Raw genomic sequence first — 14,979 nt, 5'->3', positions numbered from 1 at the left:
ACATGTTAGGGGGGCGGCCGAAAACGACCTCATACGGGGACAGACCTGATCTGGAATGTGCGACCATGCGCATATAAAATAAAGCGACTGGCAGAGCTACTAGCCAGTCCACACCCTTTTCTTTGCATACTTTGGCGATACGGATTTTCAGAGTTTGATTATGTCTCTCTACGAGACCGGCTGCTTCAGGATGGCGTACACAATGGAACTTCCACTGGTACCCTAACAAAAGGGAAACGTGCTTCATGAGTTCGGATGAGAATGGCTGACCGTTATCAGAATATACGACTCTAGGGAGTCCATATCGAGGGAAAAACTCACGAACCAACTGCTTGGCAGTGGTCGCGGCTGTGTAATCAGGGACTGGATATGCTTCTGTCCATCTGGACAAAGCGCATACAACTACAAGGACATACTTGAAACCTCGACATCGCTCCATCGGAATATAATCCATCTGGAGGACTTCAAAAGGGTGGTCAGGAGGCTGGAAACCACCTTGTTCCACCGGGACACTTTTACCTGGGTTAAACTGACAACATATCATACAGGTACGGACTTTCTGCTTGGCTGCAGCTCGTAAATGCTTGTTGAACCAAATGTTCTGGATACTGTCTAACATAGCTTTTTCTCCTAAATGTGCTGGACTATGTGCGGTATTAATGATGACTTGAACCATAGAGTCGGGGAGAAACCATGTGGCTCTACCCTTCGTTAACCATCCTTGCTCTGTCTGGACCCCTCCTTGTTCGGACCATTTCTTGATTTCTTCAGGAGTAGCATGTAACTGGATATCTATGACATCTTGAGTAGGGTCCTTAACTGTCATACATGTAGTCGGATCTGGAGTATGTGTCTGTGTCGGATTAGCTTGAATGTCTGGAGTCTGAGCTGTAAGCTTGGCTGTGCGATCTGCTAGATCATTACCTTGGGAAATAATGTCAGTAACTTTCGTATGTGCTTTGCATTTCATGATAGCAATGGATGTCGGTAAATGTATGGCATCTAACAGAGCTTGAATAAGGAGACCATGCTGAATCTTGGTTCCATGAGAAGTCATGAAACCTCTCTCCTGCCAGAGCACTCCGAAGTCGTGTACAACTCCAAATGCGTAACGTGAATCTGTATAAACATTAACTTTCTGGTTCTTGGCGTGTATACAGGCTTGTGTCAGAGCAACTAGCTCTGCTGCTTGAGCGGACAGGGTATCAATACGGTGTGTTTCAATAACTTCGGTGTCAGTAGTCACTGCATACGCGGCGACTAGTTCTCCTGTACTAGTTCTCATACATGAACCATCCACATAAAGTGTCAGGTCAGGATCTGGTAACGGAATGTCTGTCAGGTCTTGTCTTGGCTTTGTCGTAATGTTAACTACTTCCACGCAGTCATGTGTGTCAGGATTTGAATTAACTGATGGTAACAGTGTAGCAGGATTCAGGACGTTGCAGCGTCTAATTTCTATGTGTGGCTGAAACAGTGTCAATTCATAACCTGTTAAACGTGCAATTGTCAAGTGCTGAGTTTGTGTTCGGTTTAAAAGAACTTCCACAGAATGTGGAACGTGTACTGTCAAGGAGTGTCCTAAAACTATGGAATCACTTTGTCTGATAGCTAGTGCTGTGGCTGCAACTGACTTGAGGCACGCAGGCAACGCCTGGGCGACTGGATCTAATGTGCTCGAAAAATAAGCACAGGGCTTGTATTGACCTGCTTGATCTTGTGTGAGAACAGATAATGCTGTACCTTCACGTTCTGTGACGAAAAGTGTAAAAGGCTTACTGTAGTTCGGTGTAGCTAGAACTGGAGCTTGACATAGGGCTTTCTTTAACTCGTTGAAACTAAGTGTATGTTCAGATGTCCAAGGGAGGACAGTCGATACGGCTGCCTCCTGTGTCGTTAACTGTATCAGTGGCTTCGCTAGAAATGCATACTGGGGAATCCATTGTCTGCAATAAGAAGTAAGGCCGATAAAGGCACGCACCTCCTTCTGGGTTCTGGGCTGGGGAAGACTCGCTATTAACTGGATACGGTCTGGTGTCAACTGCCTACCCCTCTTGGACAGCAAGTGTCCTAAGTATACCACTTGCTGGACACAGAATTGAAGCTTCGAAGGGGACACCTTGTGCCCCATCTCGGCTAGGAAATACAGAACTGCAAGGGATGCTCGCTCGCAAGCACGTTCAGAACGGGCTGTGATCAGGAGATCATCGACATACTGGAGCAGGGCAGTGTCAGTTGGCATGTGAATATTGTCTAGTTGTCTCTTGAGTGCTTGACTGTAAATACTAGGGCTTTCTGTGAAACCTTGAGGAGCGCGTGTGAACATATAGCTCCTTCCATTTAAACAAAATCCGAAAAGAAACTGGCTGTCTGGATGAATGGGAACACTAAAAAATGCATTCTTAAGGTCTATGACAGTGAAGAACGTGGCTTCGGAATCAATGGCTGTCAACAGGGAAGAGATATCTGGGACAACTGGGTACTGTGGAATAATACATTTATTAAGCTCTCGTAAATCAATCACTAATCGATATACTGGGGGTGCATTTGGATCAGTACGTTTCATGACTGGAATGATCGGAGAATTGCATACATTGGAGTCAGTTTCTACAACTACTCCTTGTGCAATGAGCTCGTCAATAATTTTGGATAAGGCTGCTACAGCCTCGGGTGGCAATCTGTACTGTCTGATTCGTGGTAACACTACACCTGGTTTGAGAGTCACACGATAGGGTGTGATTTGCATGTAACCTACATCAGTTGGACCTTGCGCCCATAGATGCTGCGGAACATTAGACAGTCTTGAATCAAAATCTCGTAATACATAGTGACCCTTAAAGTCACGTAGGAACAATCGTATTCCCTCTGGGGAACAGCAAATGACTGCACCTAACTCTTTCAGTGTCTTAATGCCTAACAGATTTTCTGGACATGACTTAGTAAGTAACAGATCAGTAGTGCGGGACAATGGACCTACTTCTAGAGTAACTGGCTTTGATATTTCGTTAACGATCGGCTTTCCTGAAAATCCAAGGGAAACATTTCTTGAGCCTGAGAGAGGAGCCCCTGGAACTTCGGCATGACTAATTGTGGTCCTACTTGCCCCTGTATCGATCAAAAACTTTCTGTCTTTCCCTAATACTTGACTGTGAACATAGGGACCTTCTTGATCTACAGGTATCTCGATGAGAGGCAAGCCTACCTCCCTCTCTAGGCTGTTTCATGAATATGGCTGGTACTCTGGATACTCTGACTGTGCATACTGGTACATCTGTGATGTGACATGCTGTGTTGCAGCGATAGGCTGCGGTACTGTAACTGTCTGTGGTGCATTCTGTGGCTGAGGAATCTGTGAAACTTGTTCTTGTCTAGGCGGACGTGGTCTTTCTTTAGTCTTACCAGTAGCTATGTTGTGTTTCAGAACTGCACACTCATTTATAAAATGACCTGGCTGTTTACAATAATTGCAGTTCCCTTTAACGGGAGCTGCAGGATGACTGGCTTGATTCGGACCCCTCTTCTGACTGTCTTGAGGAACAGATTGTGCAACTAGCACTTTCATTTTCGTATCTTTCATACGTTTTCTCTCGTGTTCTTGCTCTTCCCTGATTCTATTCTGGTGATACTGAAGCATCTGGAGCATCTGGGACGGAGTATTAGCTTGCCAGGTGCTTTCGACTTTCAAAACTCGGTTTTTAATTGGTGGACTTGAATTCTCGACTAATTTAGTAACGAAAAGGTGAGGGTATGACTCACTATTTGTCTTGAGGCCACTGTTAATACTGAAACATTTTTCAAACCTCGAATAAAAATCACTAATATCTTCATCTTGTTTCTGTTTACAGGCTGAGATTGCATCCCAGTCTTCTTTTCTAGTTGTCAATAATCTGGGTAAAACTTGAATCAATAATTCTGGTAATTCTTTACATTTATCTCCAAGACCGGTACCTGGTACTCGTGCCTTGTCTTCAGCTTCTAGAGCTGTCCAATCTATCTTTTTCTCTCCCACCTCCCATTCTTTTTCCTTTAGCTTTTCATACACCCCTGCGGGCAACAGGACCTTTAACATTTTAATGATATCTGGGTAAGTGTATTCTCCCATACGGAGCATGTCTTTTAATTCTCGATGGAACCCTGCTGGATCTTTGTCATGACAGGGAATTAATTTCTTCATCTCAAGGAGTTCCATCTTTGTGATTGGAGTGTATACAAACACTCGTTGCATTTCGCCACCCGTTCCTTTGACTGGGTGGACTTCTCGTAACGGATTCTGTCTGTCTATGTAAAACGGTTTACTTTCTGGGGGTGAGACATGAACAAAATGTGGGTTCAAGAATGTTCTATATTTGTGACGCTGTTCTAGAATGACACTAATTAAATCGGTACCTAGACCTCTCCATTTGTACTGGAGTAACTCGTTCAGGACATCATGTAACGGGCCTGGATCAGAGTGCTGACCCTCATACAGAGTAATGAGGTGCTGGATCATATACATACCCACCAGTCGCTGCTCGGCTGGGGGCAGTTTCAGAAACATTTGTGCCACTATTTCGTCTGGAAAAGTGGTAGAATCAGTAATCCATCGGACTGCTGATCGGGCTATTTCCTGTTCATGCATGGTACTTAATTCACTGTAACCGATTCGTGATTTCAGAATGTGATCGGTAGCTTGAAATACTTGTTCTAGAGAACCTTGTTCTGGTGCTGAATGATGGAAAATAGACTTGTGTTCTAGACGTAAATGGCGATCTGGAAATCTAGATTTTCCTACATACGCTATTCTGGCGGAATTCTCGTCGTCTTCCTCTTCAGGATCAGAGGTACTTTCTTTCTCGCTTACTTGTGCTGCTTTACGCTGTTCGTGTATCTTTATTATTTCTTTACGGATTTTCTTGTACATACTTTCCATGGCACCGACGGTCTTGTGCTTACCCTCGGCTATATTATCACTCCACCTTGTCAGGATTCTCATTTCGGCAGAATCTTTAGACGGGTAATCTTGTTCTCTTATTAGACAATTTATCAGAAACTTTAATATCATGAGCTGGATCTCGGCTTTCCTTTGAGACATGGCATCACTAATGCTTTCTGGATCATCCCCTGTACGGATGAAACGATATATTCTGTCTAGATCTTCTTTCATATTCGGTAAGGTGACTAGATACTCGGCCACCTTTCTTACACGGAACGAATATAAAACCATATTATCCTCGCCTGGGACTGGATCATAGACACATTCGGCAAGGGATTTTCTTATTTCTGCTACCGTCTGATGTCTAGGCGTACGCTGTGACGCTTGTGCATGTAATTCGGCTAACGTTAAACGCTTGTGTGGCGGCGGGGTTTGAGGAGGACCTCCTCCTGCGGCCCCTAAACTAGAATCATCGACGGACATTCTTCGTGGCGGAGCGGGAAGTTGAAATGCTGGCTGGACCGGGGGTACCGTAGCAGGTACTCCGGTGTCTGGAAGAGCGGGAAGTGCCTGATTTACAGGGACTGGCGGAGCGCGAACAGGATTTGCATATTCTGGGACTGTGTCGTCCAAATAGGACGAAATAAAAATATCAGCTGCGGTCTGTTTGTGACGTAGCTTGGTCGGAACTAATGGTGGCGGGAAATTACTGGATGCCTCTGGGGTCGCTTTTGGCAAGCCCTCGGCAAGAAGAGGATACATACCCTTAATAAGGGCATGCCTCTGTCTGTCTGACTGTTCGGCTTTGACTTGTTCACCTATCTCGATTAATTCTCTTTCTTGGGCTCGTTCTTGGGATTCCCTACTTAACTCTGACTTTCTGACTTCCTTTTCGGTTCTTCTATGCGCTTCTTTACGCCATAACTCGATGGCATCTTTCTGTGACTGTCTGGCTTTCTTTTTCCATAATGCTTCTTCTACTCGCATGATACATTCGGCATCCCATGTACCCGATACAGGCCATCTATACTTTTCTTCTAACTGTTTGGTATACTCTACCCATAAATCTAGATACAATATGGCACTTATGCCATGTTTCTGATACATAAAATGACCTGGACTGTCCCTCGGCGGAACAGGAACTGCTTCTTCTAATAAACCCTTTCTAGTTTTTAACTGACGTAACTTGGAAAAGAGCGGCATTGTAAACTTGAATCGGAACACAATACAATACACAAAGAACAATAACAATTGGGAAAACAATTCAGGCATACCACGACATTGAAAATACATTAAACAATATCATAACATAACAGTTCGAACAGAATATTACCTGGAATACTGAGAACAGAAATACAAGAATTTTCTCGAGAACGGAACAGACTAGAGTTACTGGATGCACTGCTGTAACAGTACGGAACATACCGGTCCCATAAAGGGACGCATCAAGACCCGTATCCACCTAGGTGAACACTTCGTTTGTGAGTCTGGGTACCACCAACCCACGGACCAGGAGTCAATTTAGATTGGTCCTGTCTAGATACTACCCCAGCAATGGTACTCACCGGGCAGCACGGAACGGAAGGCCTCGGACTGGACTGGACTGATGACGACGAACTTCGGACTTCGGACTTTAGTTACGGGTGGGCCTCCGGATACCTCGGACCTTGGACTCTCGGCTTGGGCTCTGGTCGGGACTCGCCGCGTTCCTCCACCGTCTCGTTTGGATGCTGGACCGCCTCCTCCGTCTCCTCCGTGGGCCTGAGGGATACTTGAAGCAGAAATATCTGCACTTGGCCAGTATGGTTCCGTCACGACTGCAGAGGGTCAGGGGGTCGGCGTGGCTTCACCGACGCGTGGGGAAAGGGCAAGTTCCTATTCGGGCGCCATTATGTGGTAAATAAATAAATAATACCCTATTTTTGACTGGACAAATATCATAACAGATAGCTCAATAAATAAGAGTCAAGATTCGAGGTAGTAGGAGTTTTGCAGGTTTATTACAGCATAAGGACAGGAACAGGACAACCTGCATAGGAACAGGGGCCCAGCAGCTGCTGGGGCTGGGTCTGGGATGAGCGCGCTAGCTTTTAATAACAATGCATGAACTTATATACATAACGCAAACACATAGCATTACATTGCAGTAGGCGTAGCAGTGGGTGGAGCAGAAGGCGTGACGCGTAGCAGTCGCGAAAGATAACAGTAAAAGTAGGTGTAACTGGGCGTATACATAGACATGTGGTGCAGACGTAACAGAATATGTCATGAATGGGCGGAAACATTGGAGGGGGCTACCTAAGGAGCCGGGACCTTTAACCTGATGGTGCGCGCAAACTGACAATGACGTGTTACGAGGAGAAGCTGGGGGCTATGAACTCTGTGCTAGGAGCAGAGACTAAAGTCTGGAGGGTCGGAGCGACATGTACCTAAACTCTATCTAGTATCTGATGTTTAGGGAACATGTTGATATAAACTAGAAGTCATGAGGGGAAAAGCTAACTTGACTCTAAGACTGGACCATGCATTATTCTACATGTAGTGCGTGATGAAGAATATTAAATGACCATTAAATGCAGTATTTCTCTTAACATGGAGACGAGAAGGCTAGACAATGACGGAAACTATTGATGCAGTTCAGTAGCTTAGGAATGCAGAGAAGGAGGACTGAACTGATAACTGGAACTATAACATACTTTTGGCAGACTCAGAGGCAGAGCCAAGCTGCACCGGGCACTGCGAGGCAGGAAGTAAGTGAAAGGTCGAGGATACAGGTGGGGGCTGTATCGCTCCTCAGCGAGGCTTCAGGAGACAGGAGCTGAATCGAGTGTCCGGGCCCTGTTGAGGCCTGGAAACGGGGACTTTATAATGAAATAACGTGCACACTGAGAAACGTGGCAACATTACTTTACATAGGCCTGATATTCGTAGTATTCACGAGGACTGGAAACTGGCATACTAGAGGTGGACACAACTATAATTGCGTCATTAATCAGACATGGGGAATAACATATGCATATTGGTCATGCACACATAACATATGATGGATGAGGCGTAGGGACACAGAACATGGCAAAATTTACTTTTCCACACCGGCTTGCTTGAATCCAGTGGCAAAGTGAGCAAGGGACTCACGTCTGAGCATACCCTGCCAACTTATGGCGAACAAAGTGGTACAAAAGAGGGTGGTGATGGACGGAGCATCTGAACCAATCAAACACTCACACCCAGTCAACAGATATGGGTTTAATCCATCACCGTTCTTTAGCCCACTCTGCCACCCCAGTTCAGACATGGCCATATTCAAATCAGTCGGACCCTGTGCCTCATGGGAACAGTCCAGCCCGAACTGCCAAGCCATGCCTTCCCTGGACCGGAAACAAGCTTCCGAGGACCGGTTTGTGGCATTTCAGCGATCTTCAGCCCGGCTTGCTTGAATCCAGTGGCAAAGTGAGCAAGGGACTTACGTCTGAGCATACCCTGCCAACTTATGGCGAACAATGTGGTACAAAAGGGGGTGGTGATGGACTGAGCATCTGAACCAATCAAACACTCACACCCAGTCAACAGATCTGGGTTTAATCCATCACCGTTCTTTAGCCCTCTCTGCCACCCCAGTTCAGACATGGCCATATGCAAATCAGTCTGACCCTGTGCCTCATGGGAACAGTCCAGCCCGAACTGCCAAGATATGCCTTCCCTGGACCGGAAACAAGCTTCCGAGGACCGGTTTCTGGCATTTCAGCCGTCTTCAGCCCGGCTTGCTTGAATCCAGTGGCAAAGAGAGCAAGGGACTCACGTCTGAGCATATCCTGCCAACTTATGGCGAAAAAAGTGGTACAAAAGGGGGTGGTGATGGACGGAGCATCTGAACCAATCAAACACTCACACCCAGTCAACAGATCTGGGTTTAATCCATCACCGTTCTTTAGCCCACTCTGCCACCCCAGTTCAGACATGGCCATATGCAAATCAGTCTGACCCTGTGCCTCATGGGAAAAGTCCTGCCCGAACTGCCAAGCCATACCTTCCCTGGACCGGAAACAAGCTTCCGGAGACTGTTTTCTGGCATTTCAGCCGTCTTCAACCTGGCTTGCTTGAATCCAGTGGCAAAGTGAGCAAGGGACTCACATCTTAGCATACCCTGCCAACTTCTGGTGAACAAAGTGGTACAAAAGGGGGTGGTGATGGACGGAGCATCTGAACCAATCAAACACTCACACCCACCCACTAACTGGAAGGAGGTTGAAAGCACCAAAAATAGCAAAATAGGCTATTTCCTAGTAAAATGCCAAAACTGTGTAGAAAATGTTGTTTTTCTGACAAATGTCTGCCTGTTTCTGAAAGCTGGGAAGATGGTGATTTTAACACCATAGACCCTTTGTTGATACCATTTGCAGGGAAAAAAACTGACGCTGGCTTCTGCAGCACTTTTTTCCCATGAAAGGTTTTTTTGCTGTATTTTGCCTAATTTCTCTCTCCCCTACAGGGTAATCCACAAACCCTGGGTGCCTTTAAAATCCTCAGGATGTTAGAAGAAAAGGACGCTAATTTATGTGGACAAAAAGGTACGGGTGCCTAAGCGCAACCCCCCCCCAAATAACCAAAAAAGGGAGTGGCACAGGGGGACAAAAGGCCTGGCAGCGAGGGGGCTAAGGTAAAGGGTGACCACAGGGCAAGGAGGATGGTGAGGACTATGAAACATGCCAATCCTAATAGCAGACAGTGCGTCAATAAAACAATACATTATAAGGAAGTAGGATGTAAGGAGGAGGCTGCCGGGAACACTTAAGTGTAGATCAACATAATGTCTAATCCACGCAATCTGCCAGCGCGGCTCCCGGCCCCACTGTCCACAGGGGACCAGAGATCACATGAACAGGAGGGTATACATCATACTTGGGTACAATTGTACATGCACTAACTCACACAGGCTGCAATGTAGTCAGAGTTTGGAGGGTCCCTTATGGGTGGCATAACACATCATGCAGCCCATGGGGGTCCCCTGGAGTTCCTTGACCCTAGGTACCTAGTACCATATACTAGGGACGTACAAGGGTACACCAGCAACCAATTAGGAATGTACCAAGGTACTCACCATAGCCAATATAGGGAGGAAGCCCAGTGACTGGGGTCCTGATTAGCAGGATCTCAGTCAGATTAGTCAGAAAAACTGTATGACACCAGCAAAAAGTGGGGGTAGCCATGAAAGTAGATCCTACTTTCCCACACCTCCACCCATTCTCCCCACTCCTCTAGAGAGTAGCATGTGTAGTGTGTTATCCTCTGCTAGTGCACAGTGCAGGAGAGTATGCAGCCACCTCTTAGTGTCCGGCACAGAGGCCGCTTTCCAAGACATTGCTATTCGTCACTTGAAAAGTATGTATGCAAGGTCTATGAACCTGTGTAAGTGTTTGCCCTCCTTTGCTTTAGGGTGAAGGCCTAGCAGGCAGGATTCAGGGGTAGTTGACAGTGTATGGTCTGTGAGTTCTGCTATGGTGGCTGTAACCTCAAGCCATGACACCTGTAGTGGTGGGCACTCCCAACCATATGTTAGAAGCCAGCATCAGACAGTTTACAGCACGGACACTCTGGTGTCGAATCAGGAAACGCACTCTTGATACGGTGGGGGTAGAGTTAACTGTAATGTGTGTAGTTTCATTGAGTGAATTGGAATCGGGGGTTCCAGGACACTTGGCTAACATGTTGTAGCGCCTGTATGCATGACTTGAGCGGTTGCGGGAGCACAGCGTTCATCTAGCCATTGCAGTCCCCCGTGTGCAGCTGGTGAAAGGTCGATGGTCGGCATTTAAAACACCTTCCTGTTGCTCTGTTCTTCAAACAATCGTTAAAGATTGGCTGAGGTGAAGTGCTCAGTGCTGTGTTATTGGAAGCCAGCATCCTACTTTCCGCTACTATATCTCTCAATATTACTGAGATATAAATGTTTTATTTCTGTCTGATCTGGGCCTGCACCCGCTCTACATGTCATAGAGGGAAAGCTCCTGAGGAATTATCACACACGCTGCTAGTTTCAGGCTCTTCGATCAAAATGCAGTAACAATCTACTATCCCGCCGCCTCACCCATCACTCGTTGACTCTGTCCCTGCCTTTGACCGGTAGGGAGCTCAGCTGCTTTAGGTTAGGTTTGTGCTGTACAAATACCACATGCATAGCACCTTTTTCAAAGGAAGGACACTTTGGTGACAACAAACTTTACTGCTGCATAACGCAGTTGAGATAGTAAAGAACCTTGGTGGCATGCAGCACGCTTTGGATCATTTGGCGGTGCATTTCACACTGTGCCTATGGCATTTTGTGTGTATTTGAAAAGCAGTGCTAGGTTTGTGGCCATTTGTGAAAGCTGTGTAGGGACTGTGTCATTGCCAGGCATGTGTGAGAGTCGCAGAAGGCACTTTATCTTTATCTTATGTGCAGCGTGCCCTGTTGTGGTGCATTCTCCATCTTGTGGGAAGAATGAGCGCACCTCAGGATTGTACCATTAAAGGTGGCCACAGTGATCTGTACAGGTGATGTTGAAAAGCGTGAGTAGGAGGAGAGACCTATGAAAAGTCATGGGAATTACGTGGTTGGAAAATATTGTTCGCAGGTTTTGTGCTGGAAATGGAATGTTGAAAGCAGGGCTATGCATGTGAGGTACAGGTGAATACATTTGAGAACAGGCCCTACCTTGTATGGAGGGCAGCAGAGGTGTAGGATATATGAACAGAGCAGTTTGACTTAAGAGATGTTTTTAAGAGAGTGTTTCGGGTGCTGAGCATTGTCCAGGGGTGAAAGGGTGCTAACAGGCTTGGCTTTGGCGTACCATCTGTGCTCTTGCTATGCTGACGCAACACAGCTGTCAACTAGTGGGCCGCCACTCCTCGTCCAGCTGGGAAACTCCCACCCAGGTGGATAATACCGACAAACTTAAAAATATATGTGAGAGAAGTAAAACCACAAAGTAAATACAATCATTAAACTGCTGCTCTACTGCATATTGTGGGTGTAGTGGATGAAGCCAGGCACCTCTGCGAGCAGCAATATTTGATTCATGACACAACACTCTGATGTCCACCCTTTGGTCTCAAGTCTTCCTGATCCATCTCACATCTCTTACTCAAAGAGCTGTTCTTGTTTTACAAAACCTTGACCATATGCCTCTACTTAAAGCTGTAACTAGTGTATGAGTGCTATGCGAGCACCCTTCTTTTTACTAACTTACACATGAACAACTTTGCTGAAATAAGTAAGATGTGACATAGTCAAAGAAACATTTATGTAAATTTCTGTGTATGGTTAAATATGCCTTCATAAGTTTCAAAAATGGTAATCAAGAGATATCTATACAATCTATAAAAAATTGTGTGTGCACATTCCGTTATTTTTCCCTTTAAGTAATTTGAAATCTTTTTACATCTGACAGAAAACAATCTTTGATTGTACGAAATATTTCAAAATAAGGAAGATAACACTGTAAATCTGCAAAGACGAAGTCTGAAATATTGAGTTCCAGTATTCAGGAAAACATAAGTGCCGTCAGAGCCAGCCGGACCCGAACATAAACTGAGACATCCTGAAAGAAGGGACAAGGGACACGAGAAATTCAGTTATTCCACGAGTCTCAGCTGTGCACCTCCATGCTTCAAAACGAAGAAATAACCTCCAGAAAATGAAGACAACACTTATAAACCTCCTCTTGTGTAAACATGTCCAATAACAGCTTTGATCATGAGGTCGGTATGAGGTGGTTACAACAGTGCTCTGCTTCCTTAAATAATACCAAGTCACCATTCTGTGCTAAAGGTGCATTGCAAACTGTTTCAGGCCAATCCACAGCAACCATTGAAAAGCACAACGGAGTGGAGTCAGACAAGTGAAGGTTAAAAGAAATAAGGGTTCTGCTGTCTAAAATACAGAGCACTGTCCCAGTGTGCACCGACCAGAAGGACAAGGAAGCATGCAGAACCATTATCCAGTCTAAAGACACAATCGCCCACGAAGAAGCCTTACACACGTTATGAGATTGGAAAGTAGTTGGTGACCATTGCACTTTATTCTTTAATTGGAAAACAAACGTGCAAAATACGACTCATACAGGGAATGCAAGAATAACACAAGTGCTTTATCAGTCATGTTGGCCTTTCAGGAAGCACAGTCAAGGGATGTAAACACGTATATACCAGAGACGCTAACCAAGAGAGAAGTCTTAGGCACATGCAGTGAGGGCTTTAGTTTGTCATCAATATTAAAACCCCATCAGCAAGCACACACAGGGAAAAAAACTATTCAAATGCACTGAATGTGTAAAGAGCTTTATTCAGTTATCAGGCCTAAAAAGACATCAACGAACACACACAGGGGAAAAACCATATCATTGCACTGAATGTGTGAAGAGCTTTAATCGATTATCACACCTAAAACTGCATCAGCGAACACACACTGGGGAAAAACCATTCCAGTGCAGTGAATGTGAAAGAAGTTTTAGTGATTCATCAACATTAAGGAAACATCTGCGAACACACACAGGGGAACAACCATTCAATTGCAATGAATGTGGGAAGAGCTTTATATATTTATCAGGACTAAAACGGCATCAGAGAACACACACAGGGGGAAAACGATTCCAGTGCAGTGAATGTGAAAGTAGTTTTAGTGAATCTTCAACATTAAGGATTCATCAGCGAATACACACAGGGGAAAAACCATTCAAGTGCAGTCAATGTTTGAAGAGCTTTAGTCGATTATCACACCTAAAAGAGCATCAGAGAACACACACTGGAGAAAAATCATATAATTCCACTGAATGTGTGAAGAGGTTTAATCAAATATCACACCTAAAACAGCATCAGGGAACACACACTGGAGAAAAACCATTCCAGTGCAGTGAATGTGGAAGAAGTTTTAGTGATTCATCAGCATTAAGGAAACATCTGAGAACACACACAGGGGAGAAACCATTTAAGTGCAGTGAATGTGGAAAAAGTTTTAGTAATTCAGCAACATTAAGGATTCATCAGCAAACACACACAGGGGAAAAACCATTTAAGTGCAGTGAATGTGTGAAGAGCTTTTGTCAATCATCACACCTAAACCAGCATCAGAAAACACACACCGGGGAAAATTAATACCAGTGCAGTGAATGTGAGAAGAGGTTTATTCGATTGTCAGACCTAAAACAGCATCAGAGAACACACACTGGGGAAAACCCATTCTTTTTTTTTTTTTTTTTTTTTTTGAATCTTTATTTCGGTCATAGAAAGACCATAAAAGATGTACAAGTGATTTACATCATAAAACATTTGTAATTATAAAACACTCAGGATTAAAACTAATTACTAAAACATTTATAATACCAGAGGGTTAGTGGGGAAATATAGAGATATTTCATATAGCCTTAGCATTCTTGATGATTAAGGTCCGGGTTCGCCACATTGCAGTCAAAAATTTAGCCATTGCAAACACAGTAGGGGGTGCTAGATCTGTTTTGAGGACTCTATAAGCGGGGGCAACAGTTCTAAAACCCAAATTCCTTAGGTAGGGGACCAGCCAGTACCTCCTAGGACGATTATAGGCTCTGCAAAACAGGGCCACATGGAGGTCACTTTCCATTTTGTAATTACATGCAGGGCATGCCCCTGATTCCGAATTACCTTCCCAGGATTTGGTAAAGGCTCTAAGTGGGAGACAGCCATACCTCCATTGCATATAGATTTTCCGGACATACACAGGTGTCATACTGTCCAGTACATATTCAGGGCTGTAAGAGTCTTTTATTTTAATAAAAACATCAGATAATGATAACCCATTCAAGTGCAATGGATGTGGGAAGAGCTTTATATATTTATCAAGACTAAAACTGCACCAGAGAACTCACACAGGGGAAAAATCAATCAAGTGCAGTGAATGTGAAAGTAGTTTTAGTGAATCTTCAACATTAAGGACTCATCTGCAAATACACACGGGAAAAAACATTCAAGTGCAGTGAATGTCTAAAGAGCTTTAGTCGATTATCAGACCTAAAGCACCATCAAAGAACACACACAGGAGAAAAACCATATAATTG

Source organism: Lissotriton helveticus, assembly GCF_964261635.1.
Source record: "Lissotriton helveticus chromosome 1_1 unlocalized genomic scaffold, aLisHel1.1 SUPER_1_unloc_1, whole genome shotgun sequence".
Taxonomy (NCBI): domain Eukaryota; kingdom Metazoa; phylum Chordata; class Amphibia; order Caudata; family Salamandridae; genus Lissotriton; species Lissotriton helveticus.
This window is presented reverse-complemented; position numbering follows the sequence as displayed.